The sequence below is a fragment of the Triticum urartu genome, chromosome 4A, assembly GCF_056163025.1.
Source record: "Triticum urartu cultivar PI428250 chromosome 4A, HENAU_Tu73, whole genome shotgun sequence".
NCBI classification, from domain to species: domain Eukaryota; kingdom Viridiplantae; phylum Streptophyta; class Magnoliopsida; order Poales; family Poaceae; genus Triticum; species Triticum urartu.
Window position 1 is genome coordinate 20311001 of NC_141876.1, and position 17957 is coordinate 20328957.

Sequence of the window (17957 nt, forward strand, 5' to 3'; positions counted from 1 at the left end):
TGCTGCGCTTTTCAAAGAGCTCTTTGTCAACACAAGTCCTTCAAGCAATGCAAAAGGCTGCCTTGACCCAACAAAACTGCTTGCATCTGTCTGCTCAAAGTGGCCCCAATTTAGTACCGGCGGAATGGAGGATGCCGAAGAACTCATCCAATGTTTTCTTCATGGTTTGGATTAAGAGGAAGATGAAGCACGTCAACCTTCAATGGATGCTTCAAAGAAGGTCACAATTGTCAATTCCATCTTTGCAGGCGAGGAGTGTAGTGTTCGAACCAGCACAGAATGTGTACACAGTTCCAAGGAGAAACATGAAGAGACCCTTATATTCCGACTGCCAATTCCAGATAGGAAGCTCCCTGCTGTAGCTTCGAGGAGCAATAAAGCTGATGCTGAGGCACATGATGGCGATGATCCTGTATCAGTTGAGGATTGCTTCTCCTTATACACCAAGGAAGAGTTGATGTCTGATTGGGTCTGTGAGTCTTGCACTGATGCAGCTAACACAAAACATGTTGTGGAGTCAGGTGGTGACGATAACCAAAATGACCAGAAACAGAAACAGGAAACAACAAAAAATTTCAGAGCTGGAAGGAAAAGAATGATTATAACCAAAGCTCCAGATGTAATGGTGATTAGTTTGATCAGGAAAAAAAGGCTCCTAATCCTGCTGGATATGATAAATTGGAAGGACATGTGTGTTTCAAGGAGATTCTTAATATGCAGCCATACATGGACGAAAGGTAGGTATTGTTTCTTTGACTGACTGAATATGAAATCATTTTTGATAGTCTTGTTCGAATGGATAAGAAATCATTTTACCTGAATCTGAAAACTTGTTTGACCGACTATTGTAGGAAAAAACATTCCTTGACTGACTGAATATAGATCCGTGCATCAACCAGAGTAGTAGCGCAGTGTTAGTAACTACTTCAGCTATCTTCAAGCATGAAGCAGTAACTAATTAATAAATACAACTCAAATTTAGAAATAATTGATCAATAAAAAAACCAACCGTCCGTCCAAATTAAACAAAACAGAAACTAGTATAACTGAAGTTAGCTCAGCTTAATTAGGTCCATGAATGAAAAAGCTGGAGCACCTAGATTAGCTAGGACCCATGACATGAAAATGAACTATAATTGCTGACTTAGTATTCTTTTGTCCCTCGTTAGCGACAAACAAAGGCATGCATACTTACTCTTCCTAGCTTTGAAAATGAACCTTTTATTAACTAACTCTATACACTCTCAGCTCCCTTCCTAACCAAAGAAGATCTCCAACCACTACCTAGCTATTAATCATCCTTATGTAGTTTCAGACAATTATTCAGACTGAACTGGGTCTGAATAATTTTTGAATTTGGCATCTCAGTATTTGTGATTTATGAGCGAGCGACAGTACTGTACAGCTCTACGACTGCTCTGGTCATCACTATTTCCTGTAATTTTCAGGGTTGACGAGAATGACAATAACACCTACCGTCTAGTTGGTGTTGCTCAACACATTGGAGATCGGGAAGGAGGTCATTATATTGTGTATGTAAGAGCTAGCAAGATGAATGGTCAGGAACATCAAAGCAATGACAAGTCTTGGTTTTATGCAAGCGATGAGATGATAACAAAAGCCAGCTTGCAGCAAGTTCTTGATTGCGAGGCCTACATTCTCTTTTATGAAAGGGTGGGGAACTAAGACTTTATAAGTTATTCTGTGTTTGTTGGCATGTTTATTTAAATGTCAATGTTCTGTTTGCAGTGTTCAAATCATGATGCCCAATCTTCTGCCAATGTCACGAGTGAGGAATCTGGACTTGCCAACCTTCTGCCAATGTTGCCCAATCTTGTCGGTGATTTGATTCCTCCACCCATGGATGACTTGGTCCCATGGGATGAGCAGAGGAACCCCAGACGGGATAAAAGGAGAGAACAGAGAGCGGACAAGAAAAATGCCACATTGCTACCTATGTTTTGGGAGTTTCTTGATGAGTATGTTTATCTCGCTTTTCTATGTTTTTTGTCTCATGCTGCTCAATGGGTTTCACCTCTAGCCTATCCCAACTTGTTTGGGACTAAAGGCTTTGTTGTTGTTGTTGTTGTTCTGCTCAACGGGTTCTAATCCAGACAACTTCGTTTTGATAGGTTCACTCTATCCGGAGAAACGATGTCATATTACCGTTTTCAATTGTGGGGCATGCTTGTGAGAGGTTCTGTATCAAGGGAACTGCTCATCTCTTGAGTCGGTCAAAGGACCTTGCAATGAGAGTCTGCAATGGCGGCGAAAGGTATAATTTTGACAAAATTATCTCTTCAATCTTGGAAAAATTGGTTATGTAGCACCCAAATAGGTCGCCTTTAGAAAGCTAGCACCAAAATGTCTTGGTACACTTAAATAACACTACAAAGGTTACACATTTTAGTTGTTTAGCACGGTGTCATATTCTCCATCCAAGGCAGTTATTTAGGACCAATGTATCCTTGTTTTAATCATACAGCTAGTACAGAGGCACCACTCTTTCAAGCTTTGGATGTTTCTTGGCTAACTGTGATCCACATTGAGTAATTGTTCTTGTATCCTATCCTGTAGTTTTTTTGCACCAACAGTTGGATCTTTCCTGAAGATATCCTCCCCCTTCGAAGCTTCCTTTCCTGTTACTTTACCAGTACTAGCACAAGTATGCTCCAATTCTGAAATCACAATTACCTTTTTTTCAAAAGGGGACAAATCACAATCACTTGCATGAAAACCAAGCTATAAGATTGTGTGCTGATATGTGCTGAAAATTTTCCCAATTTTCCCTTTAAATTTGTAGCCATCACTTTCTCTTCAAATTAGTAGCCACCTTATTTTCCTTATGATTCCTTGATTTTAATATCATAGTACTAATTAATAAATACTGTAAACAGGCTGAGGGTGAAGTTAACAGAAATTGCCCGGAAGTATATGCTGGAACTTGTAACAAGTTTGAAAATAAAGCTGACAGAATGCAACAGGAATTTAATCCAGCAGCTCGAGTTAAAATTTCTTGAAATGCCCAAAAAGTAATGTTCTCAATCCCTTCCCTTTTATATCATTATTTATTTATGCAACTCAGTTCTATTTTAGTGCTTAATTAGAGACTAGAGTACCAAGCAAATGAAGCTGTCCATGATAAAGGGCAACTAGTCATTTTACCAATACTACTTTGGACTTTCCCATCATCCCGTAGTCATTTTACCGATCCAGGGACCTTGTAGAAGGTTTCCAAAATCGGAACCAACATTCAATTTATCTAGCGTTAAGTTGGTCGGCCCAACTCGGTCGCTCATGTGCCAATACGGGACTATTTGAGGCATGTTAGTCAAATAGGAAACACCATTTATCTCTGCTCTTATAAAAAAAAGGGTCATTTATATTTCAGCCCCTAACTCGAACCCATTATTCAGATTTACCCCTAATTTTGAAGCGTGTTCAAATGTGCCCCTTTCCTGTTAGGTGCCTTTATAAAAATGTCCTTATGTGTCATTTCCGTCTGATCAAAGGCCTTTGACCATCAATAAGACGTTTTCTAGATATATTCGCCCTTCTATGCATATATAACTTACACGTGGACCTGCCCAAAGTTAAAAAACTCACTATCTCATCCCCTCTCTCTAACTTACAGATGAACACCAACAAACATAAAAAATAACAATAAAACACACTCTCTCTCTAACATGTGGACCATGGGATCCACTGCCAGGGTCAACACCGGTCCACACGTCCCCAAACGCATGCCCGACCGGCTGCGCTCGCCGACGGCTCGCCGTACGTGGCTATAGACGGTCGCGGGAGGAGAGCACGAGGCGGGCAGTATAGCTGTGTGAGGCACTCCTTGCACACCAATTCATCTTCACGGGCACGACACTCGTCGGTAGGTGGGCGCGCACACATGACCGAGCCAGACGAGGTCAGTCATGGCGGCCGGCTTCGGGCAGGGCGCTCCGAGAACGGGGTCGAGTAGTGGAAGAGGGGGGTAGGTCCACTAGATTTCAGCGACGAGGACACTAAGGTCGAGGAGGTCAACGGTGGCTCGGGGTGGACGCATTTAGGAGCTCAAAAGCACATCCATGGCGGAGATCAGAGTCCCGTCCGTCGTCTACAGGCGGCCCTAGGCCCAATTCACCGCGCAGGGCAGAGGAGAGGCGGCGAGAGGGGCACATGACCATGCTCTTTGGCCTCGATCTAGCCTTCAACCGAGACAACTAGCATCGGCGTCCTCCGCGGAATGTCTCAGGCGCTCCCCGTGCATAGCGTCGCAGTTCGCCGCCATCCGCCTCGACCACCACCTGCAAATCCTTCGACAAACCACCCCGAGCCCGTCCCCTTGGTCTTCACATGCAGGCGTGCCGCCCCTCATTGGCGACGGCCACCTGCTGAGCCTCGCCTTGCTTTGGAGCCCGTGGACTGGTGTGGACACTGCAAGTGGGTCCTTCGCACACATGTCAAGGAGAGATAGAGGTTATGAGAGAGGGAGAGTTTTTTATATTATTAGTGAGGGAGAGTGAATAAGACAGATTTGTTTCTCTTTTTCCTAGGGTAGGACCCACATGTAAGTGACAAGTGAATAGATGGGCAAATATGTCCAGGAAACGCCCCAATGACGGTTAAAGGACTTTGACTGAGTGGATACGGCACGGAGGGGCATTTTTGTAAGGGCACATAACCGCACAAGGGCAAAATTGAGAATGCTTCGAAATTAGGGGTAAATCAGTGTAGTGGGTTCGAGTTAGGGGCACAAATGTAAATGTCCCTAAAAACAATGTTGGGTGTAATTGGTTTTGCTCCCTGCATCAATTTCAGACCTCCTACATACATGCTCTAAACCAGGTTCTACACTTTGTTTGATTGCCCACAAATCCCCACACTACATGGCAGCACAAACGCAAGCACGACATTTGGTTGCGGGTATGTGCTCCTCATATGCAATGTGTCGTTGTTTGGTTATGTGTTGCCTAAAGTGCAGTGTGTTAACCAATTATTCTAATGGTGAGGTTACCAGCATATACATTAGTCCTATAAATGATGTTGAAGTACCCGCCTCCTAGGGGCCTCGCGACGCGAGAGTGCCGACCACGCCGTTTGTTGCGCACGGGCCTCGCACGATTGGCTGCTTGGTGCGTTTAGATCTCAAAGGCCACCTCACACGTGGACAAATTTCCTCAAGGTCCATAACACGTGGCCCACGGGTGCGGCCAGGGCCACCCTTCTGTGGTGTTTCCGATCGCGCTTGTGTGCACTCTCTCACGCGCTACTTCACACTCGATGGTTGAGATGGGTCTGGCTGTCAGCATTTGCATGCGTCAGGTGGACCCGATTGGCATGCGGCCAACCAGGGGAGGGTGTTGCCTTCATTAGTTGGTGGGGTCTCTATTGGGGAACGCAGTATTTCAAAAAATTTCCTACGATCACGCAAGATCTATCTAGGAGATGCATAGCAACGAGACGAGAGAGTGTCTCCATGTACCCTCGTAGACCGAAAGCGAAAGCGTTTAGTAACGCGGTTGATGTAGTCGAACGTCTTCACAATCCAACCGATCCAAGTACCGAACGTACGGCACCTCTGTGTTCTGCACACGTTCAGCACGATGACGTCCCTCGAGCTCTTGATCCAGTTGAGGACGAGGGAGAGTTCCGTCAGCACAATAGCGTGGTGACGGTGACGATGAAGTTACCGGCGCAGGGCTTCACCTAAGCACTATGACGATATGACCGAGGTGGTAAACTGTGGAGGGGGCACCGCACACGGCTAAGAGATGTCTGTTGTGCCTTTGGGGTGCCCCCGCCTCCGTATATAAAGGGGGTAGGAGGAGGTGGCCGGCCTAAGGGGTCGCGCCATAAGGGGGAGTCCTACTTGGACTCCTAGTCCAAGTAGGATTCGGCCCCCTCCTTCCTTCCACCGGAGAGGGAAAAGGGGAAGGGAAAGAGAGGGAGAAGGAAAGAGGGGGGCGGGCCCCCTCCCCTAGTCCAATTCGGTTTGGGCAAGGGGGGCGCACCCCTCTCGTGTGGCCTTTCTCCTCTCCTCCAATAAGTCCCAATAGGCCCAGTACTTCTCCCGGGGGGGAGGGGTCCGATAACCTCCCGGTACTCCAAAAAAAATGCCCGAACCACTCGGAACCATTCCGATGTCCAAATGCAACCTTCCAATATATGAATCTTTACCTCCCGACCATTTCGAGACTCCTCGTCATGTCGGTGATCTCATCCAGGACTCCGAACAAACTTCAGTCATCAAATCACATAACTCATAATGCAAATCGTCATCGAACGTTAAGTGTGCGGACCCTACGGGTTCGAGAACTATGTAGACATGACCGAGACACATCTTCAGTCAATAACCAGTAGCAGAACCTAGATGCTCATATTGGCTCCTACATATTCTAGGAATATTGATGACCCACAAGTACAGGGGATCTATCGTAGTCCTTTTGATAAGTAAGAGTGTCAAACCCAACGAGGAGCAGAAGGAAATTATAAGCGGTTTTCAGCAAGATATTCTCTACAAGCATTGAAATAATAGGTAACAGATAGTTTTGTGATAGGATAATTTGTAACGAGTAACAAGTAACAAAAGTAAATAAACTGCAGCAAGGTGGCCCAATCCTTTTTGTAGCAAAGGACAAGCCTGGACAAACTCTTATATGATGTAAAGCGCTCCCGAGGATACATGGGAATATCGCCAAGATAGTTTTCATCACGTTCATATGATTCGCGTTCGGTACTTTGATAATTTGATATGTGGGTGGACCGGTGCTTGGGTACTGTCCTTACTTGGACAAGCATCCCACTTATGATTAACCTCTATTGCAAGCATCCGCAACTACAACAAAAGTATTAAGGTAAACCTAACCATAGCATGAAACATGTGGATCCAAATCAGCCCCTTACGAAGCAACGCATAAACTAGGGTTTAAGCTTCTGTCACTCTAGCAACCCATCATCTACTTATTACTTCCCAATGCCTTCCTCTAGGCCCAAATAATGGTGAAGTGTCATGTAGTCGACGTTCACATAACACCACTAGAGGAGAGACAACATACATCTCATCAAAATATCGAACGAATACCAAATTCACATGACTACTAACAACAAGACTTATCCCATGTCCTCGGGAACAAACGTAACTTCTCACAAAGCATATTCATGTTCATAATCAGAGGGGTATTAATATGCATATAGGATCTGAACATATGATCTTCCACCAAATAAACCAACTAGCATCAACTACAAGGAGTAATTAACACTACTAGCAACCCACGGGTACCAATCCCGAACTTGGAGACAAGAATTGGATACAAGAGATGAACTAGGGTTTTGAGAGGAGATGGTGCTGGTGAAGATGTTGATGGAGATTTCCCTCTCCTGATGAGAGGATCGTTGGTGATGACGATGGCGATGATTTCCCCCTCCCGGAGGGAAGTTTCCCGGGCAGAACAGCTCCGCCAGAGCCCTAGATTGGTTCCGCCAAGGTTCCGCCTCGTGGCGGCGGAGTCTCGTCAGGGAAGATGGCTTATGATTTTTTTCCTCATCGAAAGACTCCATATAGCAGAAGATGGCCACCGGAGGGTCACCACGGGGCCCACGAGGTAGGGGGCGCGCACAGGGGGTAGGGCACGCCCCCATCCTTGTGGGCAGGGTGTGCCCCCTGGTGAACTTCTTGCGCTCAGTATTTTTTATATATTCTGAAAACGTCTTTCGTGAAGTTTCAGGACTTTTGGAGCTGTGCAGAATAGGTCTCTAATATTTGCTCCTTTTCCAGCCCAGAATCCCAGTTGCCGGCATTCTCCCTCTTTATGTAAACCTTGTAAAATAAGAGAGAATAGGCATAAGTATTGTGACATAATGTGTAATAACAACCCATAATGCAATAAATATCGATATAAAAGCATGATGCAAAATGGACGTATCAAAGATCTTTATCGTTCAAACAGCATAACAACATATGTCATTTCCTTTGTTATCGATATGTTACTTGCCTGAGATTCGATAGTCGGTATCATCATACCTAGTTCAATCTCATTACCGGCAAGTCTCTTTACTCGTTCATGTAGCGATCCAACCTCAAACGGTCGAATCTCTGTGCATAAGTGTCATCCCTGGATCGGTAACACTGACACACACAGTACTTCGAAGGATTTATAACAGAGTAGCAATCACACACTTATTACATCGATAGTCTCAAAAGAGAACTTATTGCAATAAATATGGCTTAAGTGTTGGAAATATGCCCTAGAGGCAATAATAAAAGCATTATTATTATATTTCCATAATTGTCTTTATTCATGCTATAATTGTGTTATCCGGAAATCATAATACATGTGTGAATAATAGACACCAACATGTCCCTAGTAAGCCTCTAGTTGACTAGCTCGTTGATCAACAGATAGTCATGGTTTCCTGACTATGGACATTGGATGTCATTGATAACGAGATGACATCATTAGGAGAATGATGTGATGGACAAGACCCAATCCTAAACATAGCATAAATATCGTATAGTTCGTTTGCTAGAGTTTTTCCAATGTCAAGTATCCTTTCCTTAGACCATGAGATCGTGTAACTCCCGGATACCGTAGGAGTGCTTTGGGTGTACCAAACGTCACAACGTAACTGGGTGACCATAAAGGTATACTACGGGTATCTCCGAAAGTGTCTGTTGGGTTGACACGGATCAAGACTGGGATTTGTCACTCCGTATGACGGAGAGGTATCACTGGGCCCACTCGGTAATGCATCATCATTATGAGCTCAAAGTGACCAAGTGTCTGGTCACGGGATCATGCATTACGGTACGAGTAAAGTGACTTGCCGGTAACGAGATTGAACAAGGTATTGGGATACCGACGATCGAATCTCGGGCAAGTAACATACCGATTGACAAAGGGAATGGTATATGGGGTTGCTTGAATCCTCGACGTCGTGGTTCATCCGATGAGATCATCGAGGAGCATGTGGGAGCCAACATGGGTATCCAGATCCCGCTGTTGGTTATTGACCGGAGAGTCGTCTCGGTCATGTCTACATGTCTCCCGAACCCGTAGGGTCTACACACTTAAGGTTCGGTGACGCTAGGGTTGTGAAGATATGTATATGCAGTAACCCAAATGTTGTTCGGAGTCCCGGATGAGATCCCGGACGTCACGAGGAGTTTTGGAATAGTCCGGAGGTAAAGAATTATATATAGGAAGTGCTGTTTCGGCCATTGGGACAAGTTTCGGGGTCACTGGTATTGTACCGGGACCACCGGAAGGGTCCCGGGGGTCCACCGGGTGGGGCCACCCATCCCGGAGGGCCCCATGGGCCAAAGTGGGGAGGGGAACCAGCCCATAGTGGGCTGGTGCGCCCCCTAGGCCCACCCCATGCGCCTAGGGTTGAAACCCTAGGGGTGGGGGGCGCCCCACCTTGCCTTGGGGGGCACTCCAGCCCTGGCCGCCGCCCCCCCTAGGAGATCTCATCTCCTAGGGCCGGCGCCCCCCTAGGGGAGCCTATATATATGAGGGGGGGGGAGGGGGCAGCCGTACCTTGAGTCTTGGCGCCTCCCTCTCCCCTGCTACACCTCTTCCTCTCGTAGTATACGGCGAAGCCCTGCTGCTGTGACGCCCTGCATCCACCACCACGCCGTCGTGCTGCTGGATCATCTTCAACCTCTCCTTCCCCTTGCTGGATCAAGAAGGAGGAGACGTCACGCTGACCGTACGTGTGTTGAACGCGGAGGTGCCGTCCGTTCGGCGCTAGGATCTCTAGTGATTTGGATCACGTCGTGTACGACTACCTCATCCCCGTTCTTTGAACGCTTCCGCTCGCGATCTACAAAGGTATGTAGATGCATCCGATCACTCGTTGCTAGATGAACTCATAGATGGATCTTGGTGAAACCATAGGAAAATTTTTGTTTTCTGCAACGTTCCCCAACAGTGGCATCATGAGCTAGGTCTATGCGTAGTTCTTCTTGCGCGAGTAGAACACAATTTGTTGTGGGCGTAGATGTTGTCAACTTTCTTGCCGCTACTAGTCTTATCTTGCTTCAGCGGTATTGTGGGATGAAGCGGCCCGGACCAACCTTACACGTACGCTTACGTGAGACCGGTTCCACCGACTAACATGCACTAGTTGCATAAGGTGGCTGGCGGGTGTCTCTCTCTCCCACTTTAGTTGGAGCGGATTCGATGAAAAGGGTCCTTATGAAGGGTAAATAGAAGTTGACAAATCACGTTGTGGCTTTCACGTAGGTAAGAAAATGTTCTTGCTAGAACCCTATTTCAGCCACGTAAAACTTGCAACAACAATTAGAGGACGTCTAACTTGTTTTTGCAGCAAGTGCTTTGTGATATGATATGGCCAAAGTTGTGATGAATGATGAATGATATATATGTGATGTATGAGATGTTCATGCTATTGTAATAGGAATCACGACTTGCATGTCGATGAGTATGACAACCGGCAGGAGCCATAGGAGTTGTCTTTATTTTTTGTATGACCTGCGTGTCATTGAGAAACGCCATGTAAATTACTTTACTTTATTGCTAAACGCGTTAGCCATAGTAGTAGAAGTAATAGTTGGCGAGCAACTTCATGGAGACACGATGATGGAGATCATGATGATGGAGATCATGGTGTCAAGCCGGTGACAAGATGATCATGGAGCCCCAAGATGGAGATCAAAGGAGCTATGTGATATTGGCCATATCATGTCACTATTATTATTTGATTGCATGTGATGTTTATCATGTTTTGCATCTTGTTTACTTAGAACGACGGTAGTAAATAAGATGATCCCTCAATAATTTCAAGAAAGTGTTCCCCCTAACTGTGCACCGTTGCGACAGTTCGTTTTTTCGAAGCACCACGTGATGATCGGGTGTGATAGATTCTAACGTTCGCATACAACGGGTGTAAGACAGATTTACACATGCAAACACTTAGGTTGACTTGACGAGCCTAGCATGTACAGACATGGCCTCGGAACACAGAAGACCGAAAGGTCGAGCATGAGTCGTATAGAAGATACGATCAACATGAAGATGTTCACCGACGTTGATTAGTCCGTCTCACGTGATGATCGGACACGGCCTAGTTGACTCGGATCATGTTATACTTAGATGACTAGAAGAGGGATGTCTATCTAAGTGGGAGTTCATTGAATAATTTGATTAGATGAACTTAATTATCATGAACTTAGTCTAAAATCTTTGCAATATGTCTTGTAGATCAAATGGCCAACGTTGTCCTCAACTTCAACGCGTTCCTAGAGAAAACTAAGCTGAAGGACGATGGCAGCAACTATACGGACTGGGTCCGGAACCTGAGGATCATCCTCATAGCTACCAAGAAAGATTATGTCCTACTAGCACCGCTAGGTGACCCACCCGTCCCACAGAACCAAGACGTTATGAACGCTTGGCAGACACGTGCTGATGACTACTCCCTCGTTCAGTGCGGCATGCTTTACAGCTTAGAGCCGGGGCTCCAAAAGCGTTGTGAGAGACATGGAGCATATGAGATGTTCGAAGAGCTGAAAATGGTTTTCCAAGCTCATGCCCGGGTCGAGAGATATGAGGTCTCCGACAAGTTCTTCAGCTGTAAGATGGAGGAAAACAGTTCTGTCAGTGAGCACATACTCACTATGTCTGGGTTGCATAACCGCTTGACTCAGCTTGGAGTTAATCTCCCGGATGACGCGGTCATTGACAGAATCCTTCAGTCGCTTCCACCGAGCTACAAGAGATTTGTGATGAACTTCAATATGCAGGGGATGGAAAAGACCATTCCTGAAGTATTTGCTATGCTGAAATCAGCAGAGGTAGAAGTCAAAAAGGAGCATCAAGTGTTGATGGTGAATAAAACCACTAAGTTCAAGAAAGGCAAGGGTAAGAAAACCTTCAAGAAGGACGGCAAGGGAGTTGCCGCGCCCGGCAAGCAAGCTGCCGGGAAGAAGCCAAAGAATGGACCCAAGCCCGAGACTGAGTGCTTTTATTGCAAGGGAAGTGGTCACTGGAAGCGGAATTGCCCCAAATACTTAGCGTACAAGAAGGCCGGCAAAACAAAAGGTATATGTGATATACATGTAATTGATGTGTACCTTACTAGTACTTGTAGTAGCTCCTGGGTATTTGATACCGGTGCAGTTGCTCACATTTGTAACTCAAAGCAGGAGCTGCGGAATAAACGGAGACTGGCGAAGGACGAGGTGACGATGCACGTCGGGAATGGTTCCAAGGTCGATGTGATCGCCGTCGGCACGCTACCTCTGCATTTACCCACGGGATTAGTTTTAAACCTCAATAATTGTTATTTAGTACCAGCTTTGAGCATGAACATTGTATCGGGATCTCGTTTAATTCGAGATGGCTACTCATTTAAATCCGAGAATAATGGTTGTTCTATTTATATGAGAGATATGTTTTATGGTCATGCTCCGATGGTGAATGGTTTATTCTTAATGAATCTCGAGCGTAATGCTACACATGTTCATAGTGTGGATACCAAAAGATGTAAGGTTGATAATGATAGTCCCACATACTTGTGGCACTGCCGCCTTGGTCACATAGGTGTCAAACGCATGAAGAAGCTCCATGCAGATGGACTTTTAGAGTCTCTTGATTATGAATCATTTGACACGTGCGAACAATGCCTCATGGGTAAAATGACCAAGACTCTGTTCTCAGGAACAATGGAGCGAGCAACCAACTTATTGGAAATCATACATACTGATGTGTGCGGTCCAATGAGTGTTGAGGCTCGCAGTAACGAGATTGAACAAGGTATTGGGATACCGACGATCGAATCTTGGGCAAGTAACATACCGATTGACAAAGGGAATTGTATACGGGGTTGCTTGAATCCTCGACGTCATGGTTCATCCGATGAGATCATCGAGGAGCATGTGGGAGCCAACATTGGTATCCAGATCCCGCTGTTGGTTATTGACCGGAGAGTCGTCTCGGTCATGTCTACATGTCTCCCGAACCCGTAGGGTCTACACACTTAAGGTTCGGTGACGCTAGGGTTGTGAAGATATGTATATGCAGTAACCCGAATGTTGTTCGGAGTCCCGGATGAGATCCCGGACGTCACGAGGAGTTTCGGAATAGTCCGGAGGTAAAGAATTATATATAGGAAGTGCTGTCTCGGCCATCGGGACAAGTTTCGGGGTCACCGGTATTGTACCGGGACCACCGAAAGGGTCCCGGGGGTCCACCGGGTGGGACCACCCATCCCGGAGGGCCCCATGGGCCAAAGTGGGGAGGGGAACCAGCCCATAGTGGGCTGGTGCGCCCCCTAGGCCCACCCCATGCGCCTAGGGTTGAAACCCTAGGGGTGGGGGCGCCCCACCTTGCCTTGGGGGCCACTCCAGCCCTGGCCGCCGCCCCCCCTAGGAGATCTCATCTCCTAGGGCCGGCGCCCCCCCTAGGGGAGCCTATATATATGAGGGGGGGAGGGGGCAGCCATACCTTGAGTCTTGGCGCCTCCCTCTCCCCTTCTACACCTCTTCCTCTCGTAGTATACGGCAAAGCCCTGCTGCTATGACGCCCTGCATCCACCACCACGCCGTCGTGCTGCTGGATCATCTTCAACCTCTCCTTCCCCTTGCTGGATCAAGAAGGAGGAGACGTCATGCTGACCGTACGTGTGTTGAACGCGGAGGTGCCGTCCGTTCGGCGCTAGGATCTCCGGTGATTTGGATCACGTCGTGTACGACTACCTCATCCCCGTTCTTTGAACGCTTCCTCTCGCGATCTACAAAGGTATGTAGATGCATCTGATCACTCATTGCTAGATGAACTCATAGATGGATCTTGGTGAAACCGTAGGAAATTTTTTGTTTTCTGCAACGTTCCCCAACATTAAGGTCATCTAAGATAACATCGGAAGGCTTGGAAGATAAAGTGAGTCCATCAATTCCAACAGCATAACTGAGTGCACGACAACGACCTAGCGCACCTTACTCTTCGTCTGGAAAGTCTGCAACATGATAGGTTGCAGCCCAAAACGGGTCAACACATGGAATGTGCTGGCAAGATAACACGGTAGAGCAATGAACAAGTCAAGACTATCACTACATGCATATGAGGCTGGTGGAGGCTCTACGGTTATAATGTTTTTGCGAAAAGATAATTTTTCCCTACAACAAAGGAATATATTTAATTTAACTATCATGGTAATTGTTAAACATTGAGAAGGTTCCTCCAACTCAATCCAAATTAAACAGTCTTAAAAACCCAACCAAATTAAATTAGCAGAGTGATGAGATCCACATGATAATCCAAGATCCAGATACTCAAGATGTCCATAATCGGGGACACGGCTAACCATGATTAGTTTATACACTCTGCAGAGGTTTGCACATTTTTCCCCACAAGACTCGATCTCCTCCATTGTATTTCTCGCACTACATGGTGTTTGAGAAACGGATGACCAAGACACAGTCTTTCAGAAGCATTAACTCTAACCCTGGGTAGACCGTACCAACCTACACCCCCTACATCTGCTAGCCTACCACTAGAAGAGCTCATGCAACTTACTCCACTATGCTAGAGCCCATAATAGCGTGTGGCTGCACACGGAAGTTTCTAGCATGAATAATCTTATGATCCCTTTGAGCCTAGGTGGCGAACCATAGGATGATCACACGGGTACTCCGGGATATCCTAGGACAACACTAAATTCTCCAGGTGCCCGCAACCAATCCACCTAGATGTGTATTTAAGTAGCCACCTTAAGTTAACCATTAATTAACAATCTCACATCTGTCATGGATACACGCAAACCCAATCCACGTCTATGAGCATAGCATGGCGGTATAAGCATAACGTAGAAGTAACTCCCAGGGGTTTGATAATAAAAAAGGGCAATAGGTTCTACCTTATTATCTACTTCCCAGAACCCACATGTTAAGAGATCTTACTCATGCAATGATTAAGGGTTGTAACTAATGCATAAAACCGGGTAAGAAAAGAGTATGATCAAAGTGTTACTTGCCTTGCTGATGATCCGCAAAACCTAGAGACTCGTAGTAGCACGTTGCACACTCCGGGAATTCTATCACAAACAAACAATAGCATACATAAGCACTCAAGCAAAGATGCAAGGGTAAAACTTCAAATAGGAAGATCCAAACTAAAAGTTCAACTGAAGAGCTTCGATCTGCAAAAAGAATCAATCGAATTGGAGCTACGGAACTGAAACTACGGTCAAAAGAACTTCGTAAACAAATCTGCTTGAAACCAAGTTTTAAATTGTCAAAACCTTGTTCAAGTTGATTAAACATAAAGAGGGGTTCGAGATGAAGATTTTGGCGTTGGTTTCACTGGATTTGGACAAACGGTTAAGAAGCGGCGAGGGTTTGAAGATCAGGGGCTAATCTGTGATAAAACAATCACAGATAGGTCACTGGCCAAAAATAAACAGAAAAAGAAAAATCTATCGGACGAACGTCCGCTAACAGAGGCTAAAGAACGAATTCGTTCGTTAAAACGAACGAAAGAATGCTAAATAACTAAACCGAAAAAACCAAACCGATCAAAAAAACAACTAGTTTTTTTAAAACGAACGATTTTACCTAAACCGGAAAAAACCTGGCGATGGATCCAGCGGCTCCGGTGGCTCGATTCTGGCGGACGGGGCAGCGTGAGGTGGCGGCTTGGACGGGGCTAGGCGAGGGCGGCGCTAGGCGCAGGAGGCGGGGCTGGCGGCGCGGCTCGGGGTGGTGGCAAGGGGCGACGACGGGTATTTAAAGGCCGGGGGGCTGGGTGCTTGGGGGAGGGGGCGCGGCGACCTGTCCAGGACGGACACGTCCATGGCGGCGGCGGCGCTCAGGAGTCCTCTCCCGAGTCGGAGCGGGAGGCGCGCGGCTGGGCCGGCTGGGCCTCGGCCTAGTTCGGTCCAGAATAAACTTTTTTTTAAATAAGATTCCGCCGAGAAAAATCCTAAATAAATAAAAATAAAAATCTAAAAATACCAAAAATAATTTTCACCGTCTGAATAGAATATTTAGAACAAAGTGAACATTTTCTTGGCCTAAAATGCAATTTTAAAAAATGCATATTTTTCTAATTCAAATAAAATAGCAATAAAATCCAAATAAAAATTATTATTTGATTTTAACGTTTTTCCTCCAATATTTCATTTATTTTGGAGAAGTCATATTATCTCCTCTCATATATTTTTAATATTGAAAATATTATTTGGAGAGGAAAAATAATTAAAACCGAAGTGACCCACTTTTCAATATTTGAGAAAATTCAAATATGAAAATAATAAAATCTCCAACTCTCTTCGTGGGTCCTTGAGTTGCTTAGGATTTTTAGGATCACGCCAAAATGCAAATAAAATATGATATGCATATGATGTCCTATGTATAACATTTCAAATTGAAAATTTGGGATGTTACAAACCTACCCCCTTAAGATGAATCTCGTCCTCGAGATTCGGGTTGGCTAGAAAATAGGTGTGGGTGGTCTTTCCGTAGATCTTCCTCTCATTCCCAGGTGGCTTCATCCTCGGTATGGTGGCTCCATTGAACTTTGCAAAACTTGATAACCTTGCTGCGGGTAACTCGGCTGGCAAACTCGAGAATCTTGACTGATTTCTCCTCATAGGTCAGATCACTATCCAACTGAATTGCTTCCAAGGGCACTGTATCTCTCAGAGGAATATCAGCCATCTCTGCATGGCACTTCTTCAACTGGGAAACGTGGCACACATCGTGAACTCCTAACAGTCCTTCGGGTAACTCCAACTTGTATGCCACCTCTCACATATGTTCCAGAACTCGGTATGGTCCTACAAATCTTGGGGCTAACTTTCCCTTGACTCCAAAGCGTTTAACTCCTCGTAGGGGTGATACCCGAAGATATGCCCTGTCTCCGATTTCATAGACTACCTCCTTGCATTTTGAGTCTGTATAACTCTTCTGCCTGGACTGAGCTACCTCCAGCCTGTCTCGAATCAAGTTAACCTTCTCGTCTGATTCTTTAATCAAATCTGGTCCAAACAACTGGCGGTCTCCAACTTCATACCACATTAATGGTGTCCTGCACCTTCTTCCATACAGAGCTTCGAAAGGTGCCATCTTTAAACTAGCTTGATAACTGTTGTTGTAAGAGAATTCTGCGCAGGGCAAATTATCATCCCAACTAGATCCATAATCAAGCGCACAAGCTCTCAACATGTCCTCCAGAATCTGATTGACTCTCTCGGTCTGTCCATCTGTCTGCGGATGAAAAGTTGTACTGAACTCTAGCCTGGTGCCCAAGGTCTGGTGCAGCTGGTGCCAAAACTTTGAAGTAAACGGTGTTCCTCTATCTAATATGATAGTCCTCGGAACTCCATGCAGACATACGATCCTGGTCATATATATCTTGGCCAACTTCACACTTGTATAGGTGGTTTTCACTGGGATAAAGTGAGCTACTTTGGTCAGATGATCCACTACTACCCAGATAGAATCATATCCCGATCGGGTCCTGGGTAATTCGGTGATAAAATCCATGCCAAGCTTGTCCCACTTCCATTTGGGTATCAACATAGGCTGCAGTAATCCTGCTGGCTTCTGATGCTCTGCCTTCACTCTCTGACATACATCACATACAGCTACATACTCGGCAATATCCTTCTTCATACCAGTCCACCAGAAATGCTCCTTTAAATCCAAATGCATCTTGGTGTTTCCGGGGTGTATTGAATATGGTGAGTCATGAGCTTCCTGAAGTATTAACTTCCTGATCTATGCATTATTGGGCACATAAACATGATCCTCAAACCATAAGGTGTCGTGCTAATCTTCACGAAAACCTTTGGCTTTTCCTTTGCCCATCTTCTCCTTTATCTCAACAATTTCCTTATCATCCTTCTGAGCTTCTCGAATCTTTCCCAATAATGTCGACTGAATTTCTAAAGCTGCAACAAAACCTCTATGGACTATCTCCAAACGTAGCTCCCTGAGATTT